Here is a 24,253-nt window from a genome sequence, read left to right on the forward strand (position 1 = left end):
AAGCCCAAGCCCTTGATGTAAGAACCTCAGCACAAAATCCTGAACTGGTAGCCCTACCCAGAGGCTTATAATTGTCCCAGGAAAAGAATGTTAACATTTACACTGACTTTATGCCTTCATGGTAGTCTATGTCCATGGGGCTATATGGAAAGAAAATGGACTCCCAACCTTGGGGAATAGGACAACAAACATGCAAAGGAAATTTTACAATTCCTAGAGGCAGTGAATCTACAGAACCACATTGCCATAATGCACTGTCCAGGACACCAGAAAGATAGTTTTCAAACAAGCCTATGAAACAAAACTGCTGAGAAAGCAGCAACACAAGCTGCCTGAGGGCCACCACTTCTTGAGGCTTTGATTCTTCAACTAGACATGTCAGAATTTAAACCTCATTACATAGAATGTAAAGAGTCATGGAACAAGCCCATGAATGGAGATTTTCTAATACTGACTTATATATGGAAGATCAACACTCACGCTGTGATCTCACTCCCTGAAGCTCTAGCATATCCCACCCTCAAACACATATATGAAGGTACCCATCATGGAATAAGTGCTTTAATGGAACTCATTAGACCACACTTGAAGAGCCCTCATTTGCAAGAACCACAGAGGATTATTCAAGCCTGTCAGATATGTCCAAAAATAACCCTAAGACAGAACATGCCCCAATGAAAAAGAGAGTACAATATAAAGAAGTATGCCTATTTCAAGACTGGTAAGACTTTACAAAGATGCCTAAAACCAGAGAAAACTTTATATTTTTATCAGTTTTTGTGAACATCTTTTCTGAATGAGTAGAGGAATACTCTACTAGAACTGGGGTAGCAAAACTTCTACATAAAGAAATATTCCATAAGTTTGGACTTTCTCACAGCAGTCAAAGTGACAATGGACTGTCATTGACTTCAGAAATCTCAGAAGATAGGACAAGCACTACAGATTCAATGGGAGCTATATGCATGTTGGAGACCATATATGGGAAAGACCATAAAACACACCATACAATAAAGAAAACCTTGGTTAATATGCCAGGAAACATATTTGAAATGGAACCTGGAACTCCTTATTTCCTTGTTCTGAATTTTGGTAGCACCCTGAAGTGGGCTTAAGTTAAGCCCTTTTGAAATAGTTTATGAGACCCTTCTAAGTTTCTGTTTTAGGTGTACATATCTAAATTGGGTAACCCTACAAATAAAATCAAACAATGTGTATGTACAACATTTAGGTCAAACACTGACAATTTTTCACAAGTTTGTTCACTGCAGGTATATCTACCTGTCTGACAAGCTCTTATACCCATTCCATCTGGGAGACTGAGCCTTACTAAAGATCTGGAAGACTCAGAGCCCTGAACAGCAGTTAGCTGAACAATAGACCAGTCTCTATGATGTCCTGATGACAAAAAAATCCCTCCCCAAAACTCTCAGAAATCAAGCCTTGGCTCTACCACACACAGATAAAAAGGTTGCCACTTAAGGAGGAGCTGAATCTTGCTGCTGCCACTTAAGGAGGAGTTGAATCTTGAGACTTCAAGGGAATGTTTCACCTGCATTCCTGAATGAGATTTAAAATTCATCTTTAGAAAGGGACATTTCCATCTAAAGCTAAGTGACAATGTTACTTTCATTTTATTTTATTTCTTTTTTCTTTTCCTTCTTTTTTCTGCATTCCCTAGACAGTGGCTTTCTCAAAAAATTAATTCTGCTGTGGGGAGTTTCCAATAAAAGCCCTGTTCGGGGTTAGATCATGGGGATCCTTTAGTCTCTCTGGTTTCTGACCTCTCACTAAACACTTGATTGTTTGTCTGTACAGTATGTCTCATGTTGGGAGCTATCTGCAACACCATCTCTTGAAACATGAAGCAGTCTACCTGTTCACTTGTTCAGTAGTGCCATCCTTGAGACACCACATATGCCACCTTCCAAAGACAGCAATCCTTTTCCCTCATGTAATCTTCCCTCCATTCCTGACACCCCTCTTCCTTTGTTAGATAGTAAGAATATATGGACCCAGATATAGGTAAGACTATGCTCTTTGCCAGCAGGAAGTAACTACAGAAGAATGAGAGCTTTGTCTATTTACCCTTGTAACATTACAAGATCCAGATTTTTGAAGGGGGGAATTGTTACTATAAAACAGTCTGGATACCAAGGAATTCTCCATCCATTGCCCAAGATGGTGCCAGAAGGAGGTTCTTACACTGAGTGTGCTGAAAGCTAGAGATATGAATGGATAGGGCCCAATCACTTGTGGTAAACTAAAAAGATTAATGGATAGAGCCCAAGTGTGCTAAAATTTAAAAAAAAAATGAATGAATAGGACCCAGAGTATGCCAAAGGCTAGAAAGATAATTGAATTATAAAAAAACAAAACAAAACCTCCCTCCCCTATCTCTATAAGAACTGTGGACTTGAGCAGGATGATAAAGATGGTTTTTGAGACTGGAGTCCACAATTCTCCCAGGTTGTGCAGAAACTGAATAAACCTCTTGCCTTTGCATCAGTACCGGCCTCATAAATTTGGCTTTTTGTGAAAATAGACACTGAACCTCCATTTTTGTTTGAGAAAAAGACGAGTATAAAAGACACCAGGGAATTTTGACAGGTATAGGGAGGGTTCTGTATTTTGATTGAAGTGGGGGTTACATGACTATACTTGTTTGTCAAAACTCATAGAACTAGCTCTTTCTGGTGTGACTCAGTAGATTGAGCCTTGGGATGTGAATCAAAGAGTCTCTGGTTTGACTCCTATCCAGGGCATATGCCTGGGTTGCAGGCCAGGTCCCCAGTAGGGGAGACACAAGAGGCAACCACACATTGATATTTCTCTCCCTGTCTTTCTCCCACCCTTCCCCTCTGTCTAAAAATAAATAAATAAAAATCTTTAAAATACCTCATAGAACTATATATCAAAAAGAATAAATTTTTGTGTATAAATAATATTTCAATTTTAAGAAGTACAAGACTAGTAAAAAACTGATTAATATATAATAATTCATTGATGAAATACTTGCATATATCAAAAATTGTGAAGTTGGCACCTAATGGAAGAAATTGACATACTTCTTCTTCTGGTAGGAGTAGTGGTTTAGTAGTTGAACTGGCTAGGTCTGCTGACTTTGGAGTTAAGAAGTTACTTCATATTGGAAGATCACAGAAATGGGAGGGCTTATTGTATATCCCCCAGATGAAGAGCATACACCCCATTGTAGAAGCCTGCCATTGTATTAGATGGCTATCTTATGAACAGAAAACAGAAGGATTTTTGTTCTATCCCTATGAGATTTTACCAGTGGGGTCTGCAAACTCACTCCTACCCTCAACACTGCGAATGGTTTTTCTTGGGTTTGACTATGTTTTCAGAATTTTTAAAAATCTGCAGGTCATGTTAATATGCAAAGTTTGGAAGTGATTGGATTAAATGTTTATTCAGCAAACCTGAGTTGTATATTTCATACCACAAGATGCCAGGCATTAAACAAATGAAGTAAATTAAAACAAAAAAGAAAGCCAGGACCTTAAGAATGACACACAACTGAAGGAGATAAAGGATTTCAATGCAAATGGTGAACCCAGGGTAGTATTGCTAGGTCTCAGGAAAGATGCTCTAGATGGCCTTATTTTATGCTGGAAGATTGTCCCACTCACCCAAGGAAGCCCCATGTTCCCCTTTCCTCTTCAGCACTAAATATGGCTCCCCTTTCCAATCCTTGCCTATCTGCTGGGCATTTTAGTTGTCTCTGTATAGCTCTCTGATTACTGAAAAGGTTTATCTTCTCTTTATTTCATTAAGCCTTTCAGTTGACATGTCTGTGAAAATTGTCATTTTGTATATTTAACCTATTATTTTATTGGTCTCCTTGCCAACATCTTATTGAATTGCATTTCCTTTTATTTCTATGTTGTATTATATGTTTCCAATTGGTAATATTCTCATGAGATTCAAATTTCAAGAATTAAAGAGTCTTCTGTAAAATCTCACCTCTACTCCTGACCTTCAACTACCTCATTTCTTATTTATCTTTCTTGAGATATTTTGTGCATGTGAAGGCAAATAATTCATATAAGCATTCACACAAATCATTTAAGCATTCTCTACTTGTTTAATGGTATATCCTGGGAATTATTATATATCAAGGCAAGAAATTTCCTCATTCTTTTTTTAGACTGTAGTGTACTACTTTGATGGAATGCATCATAAAATATTTAAGCAATCTACTACCGAGGGACATCATATTGTTTACAACCATTCTTTTTGATTTTTTAAAATATATAATCTTTATCCTGATTTCTGATTCTGATCTTTCATTGTTGGTGTATAAAAATGCCTATGATGTCTTGGCTGGTGTGACTCAGTGGATTGAGTGCAGGCTGCAAACCAAAGCGTTGCTGATCAATTCCCAGCCAGGACACATGCCTAGATTGTGGGCTGGATCCCTGGTGGGGGGCACATGAGAGACAAGCACACTTTGATGTTTCTCTCTCTCTCTTTATCCTTCCCTTCCCCTTTCTCTAAAAATAAATAAATAAAATTTTTTTAAAAATGCCTTTGATTTCTGAATATCAACTTTGAACCCTGCTGTTTTGCCAAATATGTTTATTAGGTTGAGTGGGTTTTTTGGTGGAGTCTATAAGCTTTTCTGTGGACGCTATCATATTATCTGCAAAAAGTGACAGTTTTATTTTCTCCTTTCCAATTTGGATGACTTCTTTTTCTCTTTCTTGTCTGATTGCTGTGGCTAGGGCTTCCAATACAATGTTGAATGGAAGTAGTGAAAGCAGACATTCTTGTCTTGTTCCTGGTCTTAGTGGGAAAGACTTTAATTTTTCCCCATGGCATACGCTATTGGCTGTAGGTTTTTTGTATATGGCCTTTATTATGTGGAGGAATGCTCCCTTGCTCCCATTTTGCTAAAGGTTTTTTATTATAAATTAATGCTGTACCTTTCTAATGCTTTTTCTGCATCTGTTGATATGACCATGTGCTTTTTGTCTTTCCTTTTGTTTACATGATGTATTACGTTTATTGATTTGCTAATGTTGTACCATCCTCACATCCCTGGGATGAATCCCAGTTCATTATATTGTATGATCTTTTTAATGTATTGCTGGATGCAGTTTGACAAAATTTGTTGAGGATTTTAGCATCTATATTCATCAGCAATATTGGCCTGTAATTTTCTTTCTCTGTTGTGTCTTTGTCTGGTTTTGGAATTAGGATAATGCTGGCTTCATAAAACCAGAGATATTGAAATAAAGAATAAACTGACAGTAACCAGAGAGGAGGGGGGAGAGGGATATGGGAGAAAATAGGGGAAGGGCCATCAAGGAACATGTATAAAGGGCACATGGACAAAGCCAAAGCGGGTAGGGTTGAGGGTGAGAGGCAAGGATAGGTAGGGTCGGGGCACATGGTGGGGTGAAAATGGAGACAACTGCACTTGAACAACAATAAAAAATAAATATATATTATATATTTATAAATATAATAAATATATATTATACTAAATATTATATGTTTAATCTTTATTATATTTTTCACATTATCATTTAGTCCCCTTATATCACCCTCACCCCAGCAATCACCATACTGTTGTCCATGTCCATGAGTCCTTTTTCCTTTTGGCTCAATACCTCCACTCCTTAACCTCTCCACCCTCTGCTAGCTGTCATGTTCTACATCTATGAGTCTGTCTCTGTTTTGCTTGTTAGTTCATTTTGTTCATTAGATTTCATATATAAGCAAAATCATATGGTATATGTCTTTCTCTGACTGGCTTATTTCACTTAGCATAATGTTCTCCAGGTCCATCCATACTGTTACAAGGGGTAAAAATTTCTTCTTTTTTGTGGCTGAGTAAAATTCCATTATGTAAATGTCCAATCATTGTTTTATCCACTGATCTATTAATGTGCACTTGGGCTGTTTCCGTATCTTGGCAACTGTAAGTAATGCTGCAATGAACATAGGGATGCATTTATTCTTTCTCTTTTTATTTTTTTATTATTGTTCAAGTAAAGTTGTCTTCATTTTCCTCTCACCACTCCCCCCTCCCCACACATCTGCACCTCCTGCCCTTGGTCCTACCCCCTTTAGCTTTGTCCATGTGTCCTATATACATGTTTCTTGATGAGACTTCTTCTGTTTCCCCCCATTATCCCCTCTACCCACCTCTCTGGTTATTGTCAGTTTGTTCTTTATTGTAGTGTCTCTGGCTATATTTTGCTTGCGTGTTTGTTTTGTTGATTAGGTTCCACTTATAGGTGAGATCATAAAGTATTTCTCTTTCACTGCCTGACTTACTTCAGTTAGCATAATGCTTTCCAGTTCCATCCATGTTATTGAGAAGAGTAGGAGCTCCTTCTCTTTTTCAGCTGAGTAGCATTCCATTGTGTAAATGTACCACAGTGTTTTGATACACTTGTTTACTGGTGGGCAGTTAGGTTGCTTCCAGCACTTGGCAATTGTAAATTGTGCTGCTATCAACATTGGAGTGCATAGATTCTTTTGAATTGGTGTTTCAGGATCCTTGGGGTATAATCCCAACAGTGGTATTGCTGGTTCAAAAGGCAGTTCCATTTTTAGTTTTCTGAGGAAATTCCACTCCTTTTTCCAGAGTGGTAGCACCAGTCTTCATTTCCACCAACAGTGCACTAGGGTTCCCTTTTCTCCACAGCCTCTCCAACACTTGTTTGTTCATTTGTTTATGGTGGCCATTCTCACCGGATGGGAAGAATTAACATCATTAAAATGTCTATACTACCCAAAACAATCTTTAGATTCAACACAATTCCTGTCAAGATTCCAATGATGCATTTCACAGATCTAGAGCAATTATTTCAAAAAATATATATATGGAACCAGAAAAGACCCTGCATAGGAACTGTGATCCTGAGAAAAAAGAACAAAGTTAGAGAAATCATGCTACCTTATATCAAACTAACTACAAAGCCATAGTTAGCAAAACTGGCATAAAAGACACAGAGATCAATGGAGCAAAACAGAGTCACCATTTAAGAGAGTCAATACATGGTCACTATTCATTGATTAAACTACCTTTAGTCCATTGTATGTGCTTGTTTCTTCTGTCAAATATTAATTGACTATAAAAGTGCAGGTTTATTACTGGGCACTCTATTTTGTTCCATTGATTTTTGTGTCTGTTTTTATGCGAGTACCATGCTGTTTTAATTACTATGGCTTTGTAGTATAGTTTGATATTAGGTCGCATGATTCCTGTAACTTTTTTTTCTTTCTTTGGATTGAAGTTGCTATGTGGGGTCTTTTCTGGTTCCATATAATTTTTTTGAAATATTTGTTCTAGATCTGCAAAATATATCATTGGAATCTTGATAGGAATTCCATTGAATTTATAGATTGCTTAGGTAGTATAGAAATTTTAATGAAGTTAATTCTTCCTATCCATGTACCTCGTATGTGCTTACATTGTACCTTCTTCTGTTTCTTTCTTCAGTGTCTTATACTTTTTGGAGTACAGGTCTTTTACATCCTTGGTTAGGTTTAATCTTAGGTATTTTATTCTTTTTGAAACTTTTGTAAATGAGATTATTTTTTTAATTTCCCTTTCTGTTAGTTCATTATTGGCATATAAAAATGCAACTGATTTCTGAATATTAATTTTGTATCCTGTTACTTTTCTGAATTCACTTATCATTTTTAGTAGTTTCTTGGTGGAATCTTTGGGGTTCTTTATGTACAGTATCATGTCATCGGTAAACAAAGATAGTTTCACTTCTCCTTTTCCAATTTGGATGCCTTTTTTAAAGAATTTATTTATTTTTACTTTTAGAGAGGGGGTAAGGGAGGGAGAAAGAGAAGGAAGAAACATCAATGTGTGATTGCCTCTCACACACCCCCTACGTGGGAACTGGCCTGCAACCCAGGCATGTGCCCTGACTGGGAATCCAACTGGTGACCCTTTGCTTCACAGTCTATGGCTCAATCCACTGAGCCACACCAGCCAGGGCCCTATTGAAAGGCTTTTATTTCTTCTTCTTGGCTAACTACTGTGGCTAGGACTTTCAGTACTATGCTGAATAAGAGAGGTAAAAGTGAACAACTCTGTCTTGTCCCAATCTTAAGGGAAACACTTGTTGTTTTTGTCCATTGTGTATGATGCTGGTAGTGAGCTTTTCATTTATGGTCTTTATTATGTTTAGGTATGTTCCCTCTATTCACACTTTGCTGAGAGTTTTTATCATAAGTTGATGCTGGGTTTTATCAAAAGCTTTTTCTTCATCTATTGATATAATCGTGTGGTTTTTAATCATTATGTTTATGTGGTGAATCACATTTATTGATCTGCAAATGTTATACAATCCTTGCACTCCCAGAATAAATCCCATTCAATCATGGTGTGTGATCTTTTTGATGCATTGCTGTATTCAGTTTGCTAATATTTTGTTGCAGACTTTAGCATCTATATTCATCAGTGATATTAGTGTATAATTTTCTTTCTTTGTAGTGTCTTTATCTGGCCTTATAAAATGAGTTTGGGAGTCTCTTTTCTCTTGAATTTTATGAAATAGTTTTAGAAGGAGAGGTATTAGTTCTCAGAATGTTTGATAAAATTTACCTGTGAAGGCCATCTGCTCCAGGAATTTTGTTGGGATTTTTTTTTATTATTATTGCTTCAATTTCATTAAGTGTAATCTGTCTATTCACATTCTCTGATTCTTTATGATTTATTTTTGGAAGATTGTATGTTTCTAGGAATTTATCCATTTTCTCCAGTTTTGTTGACATAAGTTGTCCATAATATTTTCTTACAATCCTTTGTATTTCTTCAGTGTCAGTTGTTATTTCTCCTCTTTCATTTCTGATTTTTATTTGAGTCCTTTCTCTTTTTCTTGATGAGTCTGGTAAGAGGTTTTCCAATCTTATTTATCTTTTTAAAGAAACAGCTCTTGGATTCATTGATATGTATCATTTATTTTTACTCTATTTAATTTATTTCTACTCTGATCTTAATTATTTCCTTTCTTCTGCTCACTTTGGGCTTTGCTTGTTGTTCCTTTTCAAATGCTTTTAAGTGTAAGAGTAGATTATCTATTTGAGCTTTTTCTTGTTTCATGAGATAAACCTGTAATGCTATGAATTTTCCTCTTAGGATTGCTCTCCCAGTGTCCTGCTGATTTTGGATTATTGGGTCCTCATTTTCATTGGTTTCAAGGTATCTTTTGATTTCTTCCTCGATCTTGTTGTTGACCCATTCATTGTTTAATAATATGTTATTTAGCTTCCATGTATTTTCATGTTTTTTTCAGTGTTCTTCTTGTGATGCATTTCTGGTTTCAAATCATTGTGGTCTGAAAAGATGCTTGATATTATTTCAATCTTCTTAAAATTATTGAGACTTGTTTTGTTTCCTAGCATGTGGTCAATCCTAGAAAACATTCCATGTACATTTGAAAAGTATATGTATTCTGCTACTTTGGGGTAAAACACTTTAAAGATATCAATTAAATCCATTTGATCTAGTGTGTCATTTAAGGCTGCTGTGTTGTTATTGATTTTCTGCCTGGAAGATATATCCACTGAAGTCAATACGGTGTTAAAATCCCCAATAATTACTATATTTCTGTCAATCTCTCCTTTTATAGTCATCAAGATTTGCTTTACACATTTAAGTGCTCATATATTGGGTGCATAAATGTTTACAAGGATTATATCCTCTTGTTGGATTGTTCCCTTTATCATTATGTAGCGTCCTTCTTGTCTATTACTGTATATAGCCTTAATTTTAAAGTCTATTTTGTCAAATATAAGTACTGCTCCCCAGCATTTTTTCCCATTTGCATGAATATCTTTTTCCAACTCTTTACTTTTAGTTTGTGTGTATCTTTTTATCTGAAATGGGTCACTTGGAGGCAGCATAATATGGGTCTTGTTTTCCTATTCATTCAGCTACCCTTTGTTTTTTGGCAGGAGCATTTAAGCCATTTACATTCAAGGTGATTTTTTATAGATATGTATTTAGTGTTATTTTATTGTTAGATTATTTTCCTCTGGGTTTTATTTCCCCTTTCTCTTTTTCTTCTTTTTTTATAACAAGCTTTTCAATATTTGTTGTGTTACAGGGTGCAGCCAAGAGGGGGGACCCCAAATGGGCATTTGAAATGGGGTCCAGAACTTAAGGTGTCCAGGAGATTTTAAGATGTCTCCATCCCCCCACCCAGGGTGTGGGTTGGGGGAAGGGACAAATGGAGCAGGGCCATTGAGATCTGTTTTGCATAGCAACAGCCTTGCAGCTACCCTCTGGCATGGTCATTTAACATATCTATAGCCTTTGGCTGGTTGCATGGATATGTTAAATAGCTGTGATCATCTCTGAGCCAGGGGAATGGAAGTAACTTCCCCACCAAGATGTGACTGGGGGCAGATCCCCCAAGCTACAGCGCCTGCGTGGGGGGAGAAGATTGGCTCCAGGACATGGGCCCCACCTGCCCAGACTCATGATGGCAGCCCAGTAAAGCTGGAAGGATATGAATTCTGGCAAGTGAAGCTGAGTGTGGGAGGAGTCGGAAATGAGGCTGCAGAGGAAGATTGGCCGCAGGGATTTAAAACCCAGACTTGGCGGCCATTGGAGAAAGAGAACCATGCGGCTTTAGCAGAATGGGGAGGACCTCGGCCATTGAGGAGAGAACCATGCTGCTTTGAGAAGGAGAGCCATGCACAGCCCTGAGAAGGAGAGAACCACGCAGCTTTGACGGAGTGGAGACTCCTGCATCCCAGAGAGAACCATGCTGCTTTAGGAAGGAGAGAACCATGCGTAGCCCTGAGAAGGAGAACCATACACAGCCCTGAGAAGGAGAACCATGCTGCTTTAGGAGAGAGAACCATGCGGCTTTAGCAGAGTGAGGACTCTCCCTTCCCACAGCCCTGAAGGAGAACCATGTGGCTGTGGAGGTGCAGAGAGGATCACGGCCATTGGAGAGAGAGCCACACAGCTTTAGCAGAGTGAAGACTCCTGTAACCCTGAGAGGAGGGAGAACCATGCTGTTTTAGGAAGGAGAGAACCGTGGTGCTTTAGGGGGGTGAACCATGCGCAGCCCTGAGAAGGAGAGCCATGCACATCCCAGGGAGAGAGAACCATGCTGCTTGAGGAGGGAGAACTATGCGTCTTTAGCAGAGTGGAGACTCCTGCATCCCAGAGAGAGAGAACCATGTGGCTTTAGCAGAATAGGGAGGACCTCAGCCATTGAGGGAGAACCCTGCTGCTTTAGGAGAGAGAACCATGTGGCCTTGACAGAGTGGAGACTCCCGCAGCCCTGAGAGGGAGAACCACGAGGCCTGGACAGAGCGGGGACCACCACAGCTTTAGAAGGGGAACCACCACCTGGTTTTAGCAGAGATCCCGGTGACTCAGCTGAGGGTGCCGGGAACCCAGGGAGGTCTCCCAGTCGAGATGGAGGACTAACTAAGAACCAGAGGACTGCCTGAACCATGGACTTCTATTTTCTTTCCTGAGATATGGTACTCTGGACTGGGCAAAGGGGGAAGGAAGGAAGGACTGCGTGTTTGTGGGTGTTTTGGGGGACTTTGGGATTTTTGATAAAGACATTAGGTCACTACTTTAAGTTTGTATAGCATTAAATAAACACTTCCTTTCCTTTTCACGAATCTGGCATTGAGAGACGTCTTTCCTCTGGCGGTGGACATAACGGACCCGGGGCCTTCTTTCAATAATAGTATATTGTCTCAGGCCCCCCTTTTTGTGTGTTCTGTAACAGTTGCAGTACTGCTTTGGTGTGAAAAAACTCTTTTAGCTTTTTCTTGTCTGGGGAGCTCTCTATTTCTCCTTCAATTGTAAATGATAGCCTTGTTAGGTAAAGTAGCCTTGGTTGTAGGTAATTGCTTTTCATCACCTTGAATATTTCATGCCACTTCCTTCTAGCCTGAAAAGTATCTGACTAGTAATCAGACAACAGTCTAATAGTGCTCCCTTGTAGGTAACTACCTGATTTTCTCTTGCAGCTATTAGGATTCTCTCCTTATCTTTAAGCCTTGTCATTTTAATTACGATGTGTCTCAGTGTAGGCCTTTTGGGGTCCAACTTGTTTGGGACACTCTGAGATTCCTGGATTTGTGTAACTTTTTCCTTCATCATATTATGGAGGTTTTCCATCATTATTTCTTCAAATAGGTTCTCAATCCTTTGCTCACACTTGTCTCCTTCTGATATTCTCATGGATGCAGATGTTATTACACCTCATGGTGTGCAAGATGTTTCTTAAGCTTTCTTCACTTTTTTTTCATTATTTTTTCACCCCAGCTGGTGTGGCTCAGTGGATTTGGTGCCAGCCTTTGAACCAAAGGGCTACTGTTTTCCTAGTCAGGGTACATGCCTGGGTTGTGGGCCAGGTCTCCAGTAAGGGACACATGAGAGGCATCCACACATTGATGTTTCTCACCCTCACTTTCTCCCTCCTTTCCCCTCTCTTTAAAAATAAATAAAATCTTTAAAAAAATTTTTTTTTACCTTTTGATGCTCTGCATGATTGCTTTTTCCTACCTTGTTTTTCAAAACACTGATTCAATCCTCTGCTTCATCTAACCTGTTATTTATTCCTTCCAGTGTATTATTTATCTCAGATATTGCATTTTTATTTCTGACTGATCTTTTTTATTGTTTCTATGTTTTTTTCAGGTTGTTGAGTATCTTTATAATTATTACTCTAATTTCTCTATCTTCTAAATTGGTTACTTCCATTTCATCTAGTTCTGCAAAATTTTCTTGTTCTTTCATTGGGGGTCTGTTTCTTTGTCCTACCATTTTGGCTGCTTTATTTTATTTTCTGCTTCAGATGTTAAACTAATCAGCAGTCTACTACAACAATTGCTAATCTAATCAATCTCTAATCAGCAGTCAGGTTTAAGTACCAGAGGGTGGGACAGAGTAATACCTGCTGTGGGGCTATTGCTTTCCCTCAGGCTGATGCCATTCAATGAGGACTGCTCTGCCTGAGAGCTGACTCTTGCAGTATAGGGTATGACACAGCACATTGATCCCGGAGCTCTTCCCTCAGTTCTCTCCCCAGAGCCAATTAACCCCAGACTTTCCTCAACTATCTCTAGTCCATTCCAGGGTAAGAGACTGCAAATGAAACTTTGTGCCTTGGCCCTTTAAAGGCTCGCTGTGTCTCCAGTTGTCTCTCTCTGGCAAATAGAACTCCAGCTGCTTTTCACAGTGGATGGTATCTGGGTTTCTTTCCAGCTCTGGTGTTTTGGGTAGGGAGCCCATTTTGGGGTTTAGACCTCATACTTCTCAGTGGGAACCCTCCAGCCACTGAAATATCCCTCCAGCATGTCAGCTGCCACCTATGGGAGCCCAGCCTGCCCTCTCATGTCTCCTCTGCATTCCCTACCAGTCACATTGTGCTAAAGTGTTTTCTCCTCTCTGTCTGGAGTTGAAAGGCTTCTCTCAAGTTATTCAAGATGAAATAATCTACAACTTAGCCATAATTCCAGATTATAGATTAATCCCAAATTGGTCCTGGAAAGAGGTTAATGTATCTTTCACTTACTCTTCTGCCATCTTGTCCAATCTTTTTTCTCTGTTCTAGAAGTGGAATTGCTGGATCAAAGGGTACATGAATTTTTAATTTTGAAATTTATTTCCAGAATGTCTTTCATAGAGGCTGCACCAGTAGAAACCCCTATCAGATATGTGTGAGGACAGCTGTTTTCATGTTCTACTGACAAAGTAGGGTGGTATCACTCTGAATGTTAACACACTCCTCAGTGAAACACTGGCACTCAGTACACTCATCTGTGGCAGAGGGCAAGTACTTTCCTAACACAGCATTCATTTACACTTGTGTTCTCCAAGCTCTGGTGCTGTTTTCTACCATGTTGCTAGTATTTTGTTTGTGGAAGAGTCTTTAATAAATTAGAGAAATGAGCTGTTTCTGTGAAAATAGTGGCATATACCCATTTCTCCCAACTTATTATTTGGTTTTTGACTTTGCTACATGGTGTACACAATACCTAATTTTTTCATGTAGCTAACTTTATTAGTCACCATTCTTCTGGGCTCTGTTTCTCCTGAATTTTCTTCTTCTGGGCTTAGTCAGAAAAGCTTATACATATAAAAATGTTATTTATAACACTATATGTTTTCTTTTGTGCCCTTTCCATTCACCTTCATTTCAGCAATAGCTTAATATTGGTTTTCTTGATTCCTTGCTATACTCCAGCAGCTCACATTTCAACTCCTCATGGTCTGTTGTGTCTTTCTTCACTTCTTGTATTTGTGCTGTATGCTCTTGTTCCATAGAGATGAAGGTTTCATTAAGGTTTTTGTTTTTGTTTGCTTGCTTTATATATAAATATATACTATATTAATACAAGGTGGGGCAAAAGTAGATTTACAGTTGTTCATATGGAAAATAATACAATAATTAATAAATAATAATACCGGGTAAATTTTGTGTTGCACGTACTCACAACTGTAAACCTACTTTTGTACCCCTGCCCTGTATAATACTGTTATAGATGCTAGAATAGCATCTATTAAAAAAGACTACAAGAACAAATAATGAGGGAAGAGGTTGAAAAAAGGCAAGCAGCAAATTAAGAAAATTTACAGAACAGGGTTTCTGTGGGGCTGACAGAATTCTAACCCATTAAATATGTTACATGTTTATATTATTAATACATATAAAGTGATTGTATATTGATAGGATATTTAAATATGAAAAGAAGTAAAATCACCTCTCAAGCCAGTTGTAGTTTCATTATAACCAAATATTTTGTGTGTTTGTTTAATTGGCTTTGCACAGGAGATCATGGTAGGCATGTGGGTGAAAATATGATGTCTCTCTTCTCTACTCCATTTGCAGAGGAGCTCCTACAAGTATGGATCTCCTTATTTAGTCCCATCTCCACTGCCTCTTAGACTAACATGGGGTTCTGAGAAGCTCCTTCAATTAGCCACACAGTGTGTTCTGGTTTCAACAACCAAGGTATTTGGGTTTAAATTTAAAAGTGTGCCTGTTAGCTTTAAGAAATTTACTTTTCTTGCTGATTTTGAGACCTATCACTAAGCTTCTTTCTTCAATGTGCCCTGCATTATACTCACTGCTTTCACTGACCCTTCTAAGCATCTGAAATCTGGGAGTGGTTAGGTTCTTTCTCAGTTTACTGAAGGTGAAGTGTGTGTTTTCATTTGCCATTTTCCTTGATGCTTTTCAGAAAATTTCTACAAATAAAAACCAGGAAATGTAGAGTATATGCCTTAATATTAAATATAAGTCTCTAATTCCTTAAGCTTTTGGTTTTACAAATGTCTTCTGTTATCCTATCACCACATGGTAACTCTGGCATCTTATTTTCAAGCCCTAATCATTTAGTTTAATGTTGTCAAATTCACCCAGTTTTCATCTCAGAGTTTATGATTTTTTTAAATTTATTTCTTTTACTTGTTATTCACAAAAATATTCCCCTGAGATATCCATTTCCTTCAGTGCTCTACACACTGATCTTGCCACTGTTTTCTGACTATGAACTAGGAAGACAGGAACTAAATGTTATTATATATTTGACATACAGTTTATTATGAACCTTGCTGTCCAGAAGGTATCCAGCTATGTAATATGAAAAACACAAACATTTATTGAAGATACAAGATACAAGAAGCATTGTACATAGGACAATGGTGTCTCAGTCATCTTCAAATTAGGCACCTTGGGACCTCACACAGTTCTCCCAGTCACCGTCAGCTGCCTTACCATATTTTCCTGAATCTCACTGATAGTATGAAATCTCTTCTCTTTCAAAGATGATTTTAGTGTTTGGAAAAGCCAGAAGTCACAGGGTGCCAAATTTGGGCTTTAGGGGATCTGAATCACCTGAGTGATTTGATGTTTCACCAAAAAAACTCTGTTTAAGACATGATGCATGAGTGATCATGTTGTCATTATGAAACTGCCAGTCACCAGTTGCCCATTGCTATGGCCTTCTGAATCATCTTAATAGTTCATGTAGAGGAATGATCAAGCTTAATGCAAAATTTGACACAGGTTAATTGCTCTACTCACTCAGTCATTTTGAATCCAGTGGCCACACAGTACACATGCTCACTCAATAACATCTACCACCCCCACTGACCAGTACAGTGAAAACATCATTGTTCATGGATGCACATTCCAGTCCACTCACCTTGGCTTCGAGGTTACATAGATGTTGCACAGTTTGTGTTATATTGACAATGGCTGGACTTTTATTGGACAGACTCTCTCTCTCACAATAAATAGATAGATAGATAGATAGATAGATAGATAGATAGATAGATAGATAGATAAATGACAGATAATTGATCCTGTCATTTTTTTGCAAGTATGTGAGTGTAGCACTTAGAGACATGTGTGTGTACTTTGGAGTCACTTCACACTGACTCTTGTGCCAACTTGACCTGCCCAACATCACAATCCCTGATGGTGGCTATTTCCCAATCATGGCAAAACAGGACAGACTTTGAAAAAGAGTCAAGCAGAGTCACATTTCCAGGCAGCATCACTGGGCTAGCCTAGGAAGACAGGGTGAATGATGAGAAAACTGTATGGTCAATGTCAAGGGCACACTAAGATGTCCTGTGAGACCCCAAGCTAGCAACTGAAGGAGAAATTACCAAAATTATTTAATAAAGTAACATTCATTCATTCAACTTCCATATTCTTTAAAGAGAACAATTGTACATTATAAAGGTTTAGCTTATCAGTTTCTAGAGAGTAATCGGTCTTCAGGAATCCCACCCAAAATGAGGCCAGTTTCTGACACCCAGTCCTTGTTAGGGTAAGGGTCTTATCCAGAAGGTTTGTGGGTAAGCCTTGTCTGATGGCATCTGAATATCACTTATGTGTCCCTCTTCATAAAGCTGATTCTGAGTGAAGGACCACTTTTAACAGCCACCTTCTCTGGGTCTCTGTCTGCCACCACAGAGTATCTGTGAGCCATTGAAGGAAGCTCACACTTGGATGCTGTAGCTAATCAAAGATTTCAGACTTTTGTTAGAGCCATAACTACTTAGAGAGGGGAAACAAGTTTATTAGCATCCTTAGATGCATGGTTTCTGGAGAAAGTCCTCTCCCTGGAAGCATCTCAGAGCATACTGTACTCTAGTATAGTTACAGCATCCCTGCAGTTGTCTTCCCATGAGACATTCTGGCTTCATGGGTCACCTCTCAAGTGAAAGCTCAGTCATGTTGCCTCAATATAGAGAGTTATACTTTAAGTCAGGGGTAACAAATGGCCCTCTGTACATGGAATCATGCTGAAGACATGTGTGGCTTATCCTTTAGTGAATATAACAAACAACTGGAAAGTTTTATTGTGTCTCTTAAAAAATTTTCAAGAACTTACTTCATTGGCCAACATTCTGTACAATAACAGTATTAGTGGTGACTGTTCCTGTTTAGGTCAGTGCTGTCCACATGTGTCCTGTGGTCCTGCACTTGACCATGTTGCTTGTTTACATATAGGTAATGCCTTTGAGATGGTGGTGTTTTCTCTCTTCCAGCTTTCCACACCACCCTGATACCTGACATTTGCAAATAGATTTTTAGTGACTTTACCTTCCTCCAGGCCACCATCTGCTGCAGGTGTTCATCACCCATGCAAAAACATTTGACCCATTCGTATTTGGTGCCAACTTTAGGCACCTGGTCCCTTGAGCACACTGTAGATACCTGATATTCCTAGACTTTGCCCATTTATTCATTCTACATTCTATAATACATTCACTATTTTCACATGTAGAACTGAATACAACATATATTTACTCATAAGTTGTGCAGTATTAAAGACAACATAAAATATTCTTAATGAATAAAAATGCTATCATATACCACAGCCCCTACACACCAGTTTGCACATTCTCTCTGAGATCTCACCTGTAGCTGTGCTGTTAAGGTCCTCCTTGCTTCCCTTTTCTTTCTTGATTGGCTTCTCTTAAGTTATTCTAAGGTCTCCTTCTCTACCAAGTGAAGCAAACCATGAATTAAAATACAATATTTCTCCATGGTCTAATTAGCAGGGTGCCCCATTCTCCTGATGTCAGGATGCCTTATCAGACTAGGCCTTGGAACTGCCACACAAATCAGGGGTCTTAAAGTGCTTTCCAGCAGGAAAATACAATCAGATGTTTAGGGGGGTTTTGCCTCGAATTTAATTTTCCATCTTGCCTTTAATGTAACAGTTTTTCAGGAAGCTTTAGTTGGGGCCTAGGGCAGTCTTCCCTGAAATATATCACTTCAGCATGTTGACTATTTTGAATTAAACTTATTTAAAAAGCAGCTGGTGCAAAAGAATGTTTTTTCTCTCAGGATGCAGCAAATACATATCTTCTGTAAAAAGTACTCCTCCTTCCCCACCCCTGAACCTGGAGACTGAGTCATTCTTATTTCTAGGTTAGAGAATTCAGGGTGAAGAAGCCTATATAACCAAATCTTGTTACTTCTTTATTAATGTAATACCCAAGCCAAATCTTTGCTTAGATTCTTCATAATAAATCCTCAAACCTAAGTTTATTTGTCATGTTGAATCCTCACAAATGTATTATTTCTTTATGTAAAAAAATATAAAACTGCCTACTTTTTGGCCACTATCTGAGATTAATTTTATGATCTGTGTACAAGAAATTAAGTTGGTTTTCTCCTGTTAATCTGCCTTGTGTCAATATTATTATTACTCTAGCCACAAATACTCAAAAGGAAAATTTTCCTCCCCCTCATACTTTTTGAAAACATGACTTCTATATTCTGCTACAGAGAGAATGGAGGATGGGAGAGATGAGGGAAGGAGGAGGTTAAGTGAGAAGGAGAGGGAGCATGAGAGAAACCCACCCATTGTTCTTGGAGGCCAGTATCATTCTGTGCCCTCCTTTCTCAGGCTCATCACCAATGTAATGACCACTCATAGCTTTTAAGAAAAAAAAAGAAGAAAGATGACCTTCCAAAATGTGTAGATCAACTGTAACAGGTCCTAAAGGTAACACACAAGGGCAGAAGATACTTTTGAATTCTGGAAACATGCTACTTTCTTTTTCTTTAAAAGTGATTTTTAATTGCTTTTTCAGCAGACTGGGTGGGCTTTATAATTACTTTTGCTGCTATCCATGTTTCTCAGGGAATAACCTATTTCCTTAGAACAGGAACTTGCCTTTTATACTTTTCTGTATAATTATTTAGGATATACGTTATTTTAAAAAAGGATGTAGCATTCTTGATATCTGAGAGACAGAATGTATGATAGCTACCAGTGGTTAGCAACCCTTTTTGGTGGGGTTTCTGAAACTGAACAATAAATACATAGTTTCCATTCCTAGAAAATTATAAAATCACTATAAATTTTTTTGATAGTCTGGTTAACTCAAACAGTCAAATATTTAGGGGGAGTTTATTTCAGCTTTGTTTTGACTTCTGTGGTGCCAAAGGTGGGGCATTCCTCCATCTCAGCCTGGTTGCACCTCTCTGCCCCAGGCCACCATGTAGTCCACATGCAACATAGTCCCACAAAACTTCTCTGAACTGTCTTTTTAGGAAGGTAATTTCTCTCCTGTAAACTTACATAAATTTTCTAGGCTTACTCCCATACTTATTTTCTAATTCTTGTCAGTTAATTTGGTCATTCATTCATTGCACTTATTTTGTGACTACTATGTCCAAAAACTCCCACACAGGGTTATCTTGCAATGGCTCCTTCTGTTAAAGAACACATCTTTTACTAGAGCTTCAACAACATGAACCAACCTGAATCCCAGGTCTTAAGATAACTCCAGTGTTCTACATAAGGGTGGTATTTCATGAACATTTTCTCCTATGTGACTGCAGGGGAGAGTACTAAAGACACCTGATATAATACATGCCCTCCCTCACCATACCTCTCCCAGGGACATCAGACACAGCTAAATAAGAGGGAAAGATTTGGGCTCAAGCAGACTTTTGCTGTTGATCATGAATATATAACTTGCACAGGTTGGATGTGGGACAGGTACTGAGACTCTTAACCTCAGATTCCACTCTGGAAACTAACTCACAAGATTGCTGTAAGAATTAAATGAGAACCTAGCACAAGCTGTGACAATACATGTAGTTCTCTGTTTTTACCCTAACTCCCAGGTCCCTCAGAGCTCATTGAGTCACAGATGGAGAGCCTGCAAAACAGCTGGACACTTTTTTTTAAATCAATGCTCTTCTGGTATGATTTACATACAATAAAAAACATCATTTTATTGCCATATTATAGATTGATAAGTTTAGACTAATGGTTATCTGTGTACCCACCATGCAATCAAGACATGGAACATTTTCATTACCCCAAATGTTTTTATGCTAATTTATAGTCAATTTCCTCACCACTCCCAGTCCAGGTGAAAACTAATCTGTTTCCTTTCACTATAGGTTAGATTTTCTTTTGTCTGAAGTTCAGGCACATGGAATTTTGTGACATGCACACTCTTGTGTTGTTATGCACATCAATATTTTGGCCCTTTTCACTGCTCAGTAGTATTCCATTGTTCAAATAAACAATTTGTTTACACATCACCAGTTGATAGACTTTTGAGTTGTCTACATTTAGAGCTATTGTAAAAAAAAAAGCTACAGGAACATTTGTGCACAGTGTTTGTGTGGACATGTGTTTTCATTTCCCTTTTATAAATACCAAGAAATAGAAGGCTTTATTCATATGGCAAGTGTTAATTTTTATAAAATATACCCAATTTATTTTCCAAAACAGCTGTACCATTTTGCATTCTCACCAGCAATATAAGAGAGTCTCAGTTGTTCTGCATTCTTGCCAACTTTTAATGTGGACCTTCTTTTTCATTTTTGCCCTTCTAGCAGTATATAGTGAATTGTCTTCTAGTTTTACGTTCTTTGAAATACTATGCCTTGGATTTAGTTAGGGAAAGTTGATGAAGGAAGACATACAAAGCTGAAAATCTTGCCCCTCTCTCTTGAGAAGCTAAAATCCAAGCAGCAAATGCTGAAGTATCCCTAGAGAATAAATTAATAAATAACACAAGGCCAATGTGATGCCACTGAACAACAGTAAATAAAGTATTAATACATTTCTTTAGGAGAATATTTCCAAGGTATTATTTACTTCTGACAAGAATTGAGAAAGACTTCAAAGAGTACCTGGCATTAAAGCTAGTACTCTAGGAGAGAAACTTCTCAGGAGGCAAGATAAGAAACAGGAAGAAGGGAAAGAAATAGAGTTGGGGCAGGGAATAGAGAAAGAGGGGCAGGAAATAGAGGTAGAGGAGCAAGGGACACAGGGGAACAAAGCAGGAGCAGTAAGGGATAGTAGGAAAGGAGCAGAACATTTTGTGCTGATGAGAATAAAGGATCTGAATAATGAGAATAAAGGATCTGAGCTATGGCTGGGAACAAAGGGCATCAATGTTTCATAACCAATCTCTGGTGAATTTTAATACTTTGATGTCATAACAAAGGCCTCTTTTAAAAACTCTGTATGCAGCCCTGGCAGGTGCGCCTTGATTGGTTGAGTGTCCTCCCACAAACCTAAAGGTCAGAGGTTTGATTCCTGATCAGGGCACATGCCTAGGTTGTGGGTTCAGTCCCTGGTTGGGTGCCTATGGAAGGCAACCAATAGATGTTTCTCTCTCACATCAATGTTTTCTTCCCTTTCTTTCTCCCTCCCTTCCCCTCTCTTTAGAATTAATAAGCATATCCTTGGTTGAGAATAAAAAGTTAAAAAATAAAAATCTGTCTGCAATCTGTATCCATTAAAAAGTAACTTTGAAACCACCTAGCATGTATTAAGTATTTGATAAGTTTGTTGAATGAATGAAAAAGTGAAATAATGAATGATCTGCCTGACTGTAGAGAAACATAAGTGGGAGGTTTTGAGACAGCATAGATACAAAGTTTAGGCTAGTTTAGAGGAGAGAAGATAATTTCCAGCTGAAAAAATTTAGAGATAGCTTTATGATAATGGATCACCTGAGGTCTAGTTTTAAGCATGAGAAGTTTTTATAGATGCAAATAATGGAAGTAAAATAAACAGTTTTGAGACAGAGAACAGCATAAACAAAGAGCATAAACAGAAAGAGGGAGATTATATATGGCAGTATTTGAGGGAAAAGGTTAATTTTTTAAGTGGTAGTCTCACCATTTTATTTTAAATATTTTATGTATTTATTTTTAGAGTGAGGAGAACAGAGAGGGAAAAAGAGGAACAGAAACATAGATGTGTAAGAGAAACATCAATCAGTTGCCTTTTGCACGCCCCCAGCTGGGGACATGACCCACAATCCAGGCATGTGTCCTGATTGTAAATTGAACTGGCAGACTTTCGGTTTGCAGTGTGATGCTCAACCAACTAAGCCACATCAGTCAGATAATAAAAGGTAAATATTTTTCTCTCTTTCTTATTTATTTATTTATTCATTCATTCTTGTTCAAGTACAGTTGTCTCCATTTTCACCCCACCATAATGGCTGGCCCCACCCATCCCCTCCTCCACCTTCAAACCTACCTAAAAAAGTAAAGAACAGTAGATACAAAGAACAAATTGACAGTACTCAGAGGGGAGGGTCTAGAGGGATAACAGGAAGGCAGGGGAAAGGGAAAGCACAGGAACATGAATACAGGACTCATGAGCATAGACAATGGTGGGGGGATTGACAGTGTGAATGGGGTTGGCAGGGTAGTGGTGAGCAATGGGGGAAAAGGCAGGACAACTGTAACTGAACAATATATGTTTAAAAAATAGTAGATACATACTTTACCAGTGTAGATTCCCAATGATCCTGCTATCTATGTCTATATCACAATTAATTATATAATTTGCAGGCTTAATCTAGTAACAATTTGCAATTTCTCATGATTCTATGGGTCAGAAATTCAGGCAGGACTTAGTTTGGCAGTACTCCTCTCTACCTGAGACCACTCATTTCGTTACATTGAGTTGGTGGATGGGCTGGAAGGCCCAAGAAGTTTTCACTCACCTCACATATTTGACATCTTTAAGGACCTTGGTGAGTCTGCAACTTCTCTAAAAGTACCTCATAATTCATTATTCTAGTCAAAGTGTCTTTAGAACATGGTGACTGGTTTCCCTACAGAGTGGAGAAGTGACCACTGCCAGGATTATGGGTGATGCCAAGAACAGACACAGCATCTTTTCTATGAGATTCTGTTGCTCAAAGCAAGTCACAAGGACAGCCTTAATTCAGGGTGTGGGTGGTGAAGAGAATTGTCCTTCTTGATGGAAGGAACTGCTTGTACATTGGAGTGAGGTAAGGGATTGATATTTGCCATCTGTGGATCTGCTATATGAAAGGAGCTGTGAGAATTCACTGGTGGAATCTTCTTATGTGTTTCACAACCAATTCTTAGAAAATAAGTGGTGCTTGTCTAGAAATAAAGATTCTGTGAGAGATTTGGGGCTCAAATTCTAGCTCTCTAATACCCTGATCAATGCACTTCCAGCTTGTGTGTGTGTGTTTGTTTATTTGTTTGTTTGTTTGGATTTTGTTTGACTTGGGCCAAACTGCAGCAGATACTGTGAGGAGGAAGATAAAAAGGCTATGATCTTGCTACATAAATACTAATCTTTTGGGTTTATTTTCATCCTTCAATTTTTTTCTTACTAACTATATAAATAAAACAGATCAACAACAAAAAAAAACAAGACCCTTCCCATTTATTCCCCATCCTCCAATAATAATTCTGACTTTTATCCACATAGATTGGTGTTTATAAACTTAATATAGGGTCATTTCCTGTGTAGTTTTTTTGTGTGTGATTTTTTTTGCTCAAACATTATATCTGTCATATTAATCTAAGTGGTACATGGGACAGTACCACTTAGATTAGTTTAGAGGTAAACACCTTGATTTCTCAGGTTTTATACCCAGGCATGATCACAGAACCCACCTGGAGAGCCTATCTTGGGGCTGATTCTGAGGGTTTTGTTGTGGTTGTTATTGTTGCTGCTGTTGTTATGTAAGTGGCAAGTTTGTGTCTAGCCCTGTTCTGGGTCTCCAGGTAATTTACAGTTCTCCCAAGAGCTGCATCTAATGCTCTGCAGAGCCCTTTTTTTATGGACATGCTCTGATACCACCTATAACCCACAGGCTTCATCAGTAAGGAGAATGGCAGCCACATTTCCAGCCACAAGAGGACCCTCTCCAGCAACCCAACAAGCTCTGCTCACAACAAGCAAAAAGTGATGGAAAGTCCATCCATGTCTTCCC

The sequence above is a fragment of the Phyllostomus hastatus genome, unplaced genomic scaffold (assembly GCF_019186645.2).
Source record: "Phyllostomus hastatus isolate PE091 unplaced genomic scaffold, TTU_PhHast_1.1 phas_contig_17, whole genome shotgun sequence".
Classification (NCBI taxonomy): domain Eukaryota; kingdom Metazoa; phylum Chordata; class Mammalia; order Chiroptera; family Phyllostomidae; genus Phyllostomus; species Phyllostomus hastatus.